At 37.1% G+C, this 4,260-nt stretch overlaps 1 long non-coding RNA gene across 1 annotated transcript; it reads left to right on the top strand.

The window, feature by feature from the left end:
- The first annotated feature begins 2,579 nt into the window (after positions 1-2,579).
- LOC148505676 (uncharacterized) lies at positions 2,580-3,549 on the top strand. The gene is made up of 3 exons (XR_015869864.1): positions 2,580-2,661; positions 3,149-3,266; positions 3,467-3,549. It is a non-coding gene; the product is annotated as an uncharacterized LOC148505676 (long non-coding RNA).
- Positions 3,550-4,260: the final 711 nt, after the last annotated feature.

Raw genomic sequence — 4,260 nt, 5'->3', positions numbered from 1 at the left:
TCCACCAAATTCTGGGTCCGACCTGGGTTTTCGGACATGGTTCCAACACAGGTCAGACCCCGTTTACACTGCACCTTCGATCTGGGTTATTCCCTGGTCAGCCCCATTCACACTGAACCCAGGTTTGCCCTGCTAAACTTGTGAGGTCATAGAAAGTAGGAGGTGACTGTCCACAATCAACTAATTTTAGGCATGACCCAGGTCGGATAACTCGGGTTGCGCCGTTTACACTGCACCATTAACCATCCTGGGTCCGACCCTAGTAGCTACCTGGGTTGGATTCCCGGGTTATTTTTCAGGGACCGTTTTCCACTGAGAAATGACCCGGCAGTAGCACACGCAGGGGAGGTTTCTGAGTACCCAGAAACCCCCCTGACTGACTGGAGTGCAGGCACCATGTTCTTAAGCCCTGCCCCCTCATGGCAAATTGCGATTCACAGGTCAGTATGGAAGGAGGCGGAGCCAATTACGCAATTTCATTAGAATTTAGTCATTTGCTCCCCCTCCCAATTGACCCGCGAATCGCTGCATTTTGCAGTGAGGGGGAGGAGCCTAATTACATGGTGCCAGCCTGCTAAGTCCTGTACCGATCAAATCTGCTGCAAGGTAAGTTTGTTTGTAATGTATATGTGACATATGTGTGCGTGTATATATGTGTGTGCATGTAAGGTATGTGTGACATATGTATGTGTGTGTACAGCAATGGCCAAAAGTTTTGAGAATGACACAAGTATTGGCTTTCACAAAGCCTACTGCTTCAGTTGTTATGATGGCAATTTGCATATACTCCAGAATATCATGAAGAGTGATCAGATGAATTGCAATTAATTGTAAAGTCCCTCTTTGCCATGACAATGAACTTAATGACAAAAACAAAATTTCCACTGCATTTCAGCCCTACCACAAAAGTACCAGCTGATATCATGTCAGTGATTCTCTCGTTAACACAGGTGAGAGTGTTGATGAGGATAAGGCTGGAGATCACTCTGTCATGCTGATTGAGTGAGAATAACAGACTGGAAGCTTTAAAATGAGGGTGGAGCTTGAAATCATTGCTCTTCCTCTGTTAACCATGGTTACCTGCAAGGAAACACATGCAGTCATCATTGCTTTGCACAAAAAGGGCTTCACAGGCAAAGCTATTGCCGCTAGTAAGATTGCACCTAAATCAACCATTTATTGGATCACCAAGAACTTCAAGGAGAGAGGTTCCATAGTTGTGAAGAAGGCTGCAGGGCACCCAAGAACGTCCAGCAAGCGTCAGGACCATCTCCTAAAGGTGATTCAACTGCGGGATCGGAGCACCACCACACTTTGACACTTACGAAATGCTTGGAATTTTCTTCAGTATACCATAGTAGCATCTGACAAAAAGATCGAAAACCACTGAAGCAGCAAACTTTGTGGAAGCCAATACTTGTGTAATTCTCAAAACCTTTGGCCATGGCTGTATATATATATATATATATATATATATATATATATATATATATATGTATCTGTGTGTATATATGTTTGTATATCTATATGCATGTGTATGTATATATACATATATAGAAACCCCCCCATAAAAATCCTGCATTTGCATCTGACCCGGGTAGACCCGGCAATAATCCGGGTTATTGCAGAAGTGGAAAAGTGAATGGCATTTTTGTTTGCATACAGCCCATAAGGAGATTCAAAGTGAAATCGGTCTATTCCCCTTTCCTATGGCGCAATGCTATCTTGGATAATCGAAGGGGATTCTATTATTTAAACTAATTTCTGTATCACCAACGCATTGCTAATACTCTAATTCCTTCATTATAGGCTAATTGTTCTAAATTCTGCATATATATAATCCTATGTCCACTTTTTACACACTACCTCACCTCTGAACATTGCCAACACTTTAATTCCCTTATTATGGGATAATTGAATTCCATGTTTTCCAAATATATAGAATCCTATGTCCACTTTTTGCACACTTCCTCATGTCCAATGAAGGAGGAAGTGATGTCAGGATAAGGGAGTATAAATACACAGCCCTGAGATCTCCCAGCATTTACTGCTAACAGAGGGAGACATACACTTCATTGGACTGAATACAGTGAGTAAAAGCCTTTTTGCTAGCCCTTGTTAAAGCTAATTTTTTGGAAAATCTAATTGTAAACTATGGCTATATGGACTACACAAGCCTCTGTTAAATACTATCTTTTAGAAACTCTGTTATGTACTATTTTAATTATGGATATGGAAATTATGCAGCATTATGTATGAACTCTCCTGTATAAGTAACAAAGATACTGGGTCTATGATTGGAAATGTGAAGAACACATTCTAATTATGTGTATAACTTTTATGTGTACAAACATATTAACATGCATTATAATTATATGGTTTCTAAAGATCTATTATGGGCTATACACACACCTACAGTATAGTAACTGTATTTTATATTTGTATGTGTATGTTTATATATGTATGTGTTGATAATGGATACATACTTTTGAGTTATTATCACTGCCCCTTAGAGAACCAATGAGCCCACTAAGGGAGGAATTTCATCCATATTATAATATTGTTCTCCTCCATATTAGGTTTTGGCACTGGGTCTTATCATTTTTACACACTGGGAGTATATGATGCATCTTCAAATTTAAATTGCTATTAAGGAATCTGGTATGTATCCTTCTCATCAAATAAATAGGGATGTTTGTTGTCATTTGAATAAATGTACTTATAATAACAAAGGTACAATACTGTATATTATACACTAGGTTACATTTATTGGTTGCAAAACATCCATCTAATCGTTCCAGTAAAATCTTTATAAGAACTACTTGGTATGTACTAATCCTCTTTTCCTAATAAATATATTTAAAATTAACAGGAGCCCTTATAAAGTAGAATTAATATTCTACTTTTCTATAAACTTTTGAGAGCCATTTTTTGGGCCTTTCCCAACTAAGGGAGAGAAAATAAACATATTATTGAGGGGTATTCAGACCCAATCACTACCATATAAGGGTTATAAGAACCATCTGGTATATACTGAATTTATCATTAATTTTATTCTTATGTTTTTTTGTGACATGTGACTGCAGTATATTGAAAAAAAATACCAAATTTTATAATGTAATAATAATTTTTCTGCATCTCCTATTAGACTTTTAAAAGCCTTTCTAGGAATTTCTCCCTATCAAGGGACAGAAAATAAGCTTATACTACTGAGTGTTCTAACCAGGTCCATATCATCAAGTTTGTTCAGACCAGTTCCATTTTTGGTATGTACTTTTATTATGTCTGTCATCAGTAGCCATTGTTAAACCTCTGATTGGATAAACTTCTGTTATTTGAACCTTCTCTTCTGTCTTTATGCTGTATATTAATCAAAATTGATTACAAGTACATAATTATGGATATATCTGTTATACACTGTAAATATGCAATTGTATTTATCACTATATGTTTTATTTTTTTAAAGTGTTTACCCCTGATGAAGTCCCGTAGGTGGACGAAACGCGTAGGGTCATCGCTTTGAAAAACCTGCACCTACCACATAAGAAGTCCACCTAAGAGCTCACACCTGTAAAGGTATAGGTGGCAGATAACATCTATCCTTCTATACTGGGGCAGGTTTACTAAAAGTTGTTTTATGCTATTTATGTATTTATTTGTATTGTAAATTGTTTATATTTTTACCTCTGTTGATATACCAAGAATAAAATATTCAGGTATAAGAATTATGGGCTACCATAGGGCTTTTATTTTATGAACAATATCCAAAACATAAACTTATGGTGATTTGAAGACTAACTAGAGGGTTGTGTTTGACCAACAGCTAATATTGCAATAAATCCCCCTAAGTGGTGTAAATTTCTTCTATTCAATTAATACTCAAAGTTGTAGTGAACCAAAGGTACCCCTTCTCTTCCATTTCTATTTTTAGGTCCTCTACTAGCAGAGGTCCACCTAATTGGTGCAGCTGAACCAGTGTACGCGTGATATAAAGGTTCATTTTGTGTATATATATATATATATATGTTTGTATCTCTATATGCATGTGTATGTATATATTAGGGGTGTGCACCGGCCACTTTTCGTGTTTTGTGTTTTGGATCTGGATCTTTCTTCGTATTTTGGATCTGGATTGGTTTCGCAAAAACCACCCTTCCGTGTTTTGGGTTCTGGGTTTTGTGTTTTGGATCTGTATTTTTTTTAAAAACAGCTAAAATCACAGAATGTGTGGGTTTTTCTGCTCCTATGCTATTAACCTCA

Source organism: Taudactylus pleione, unplaced genomic scaffold, assembly GCF_031769625.1.
Source record: "Taudactylus pleione unplaced genomic scaffold, aTauple2 ptg000444l, whole genome shotgun sequence".
In the NCBI taxonomy this organism is placed as follows: Eukaryota; Metazoa; Chordata; class Amphibia; order Anura; family Myobatrachidae; genus Taudactylus; species Taudactylus pleione.
This window is presented reverse-complemented; position numbering and strand designations above follow the sequence as displayed.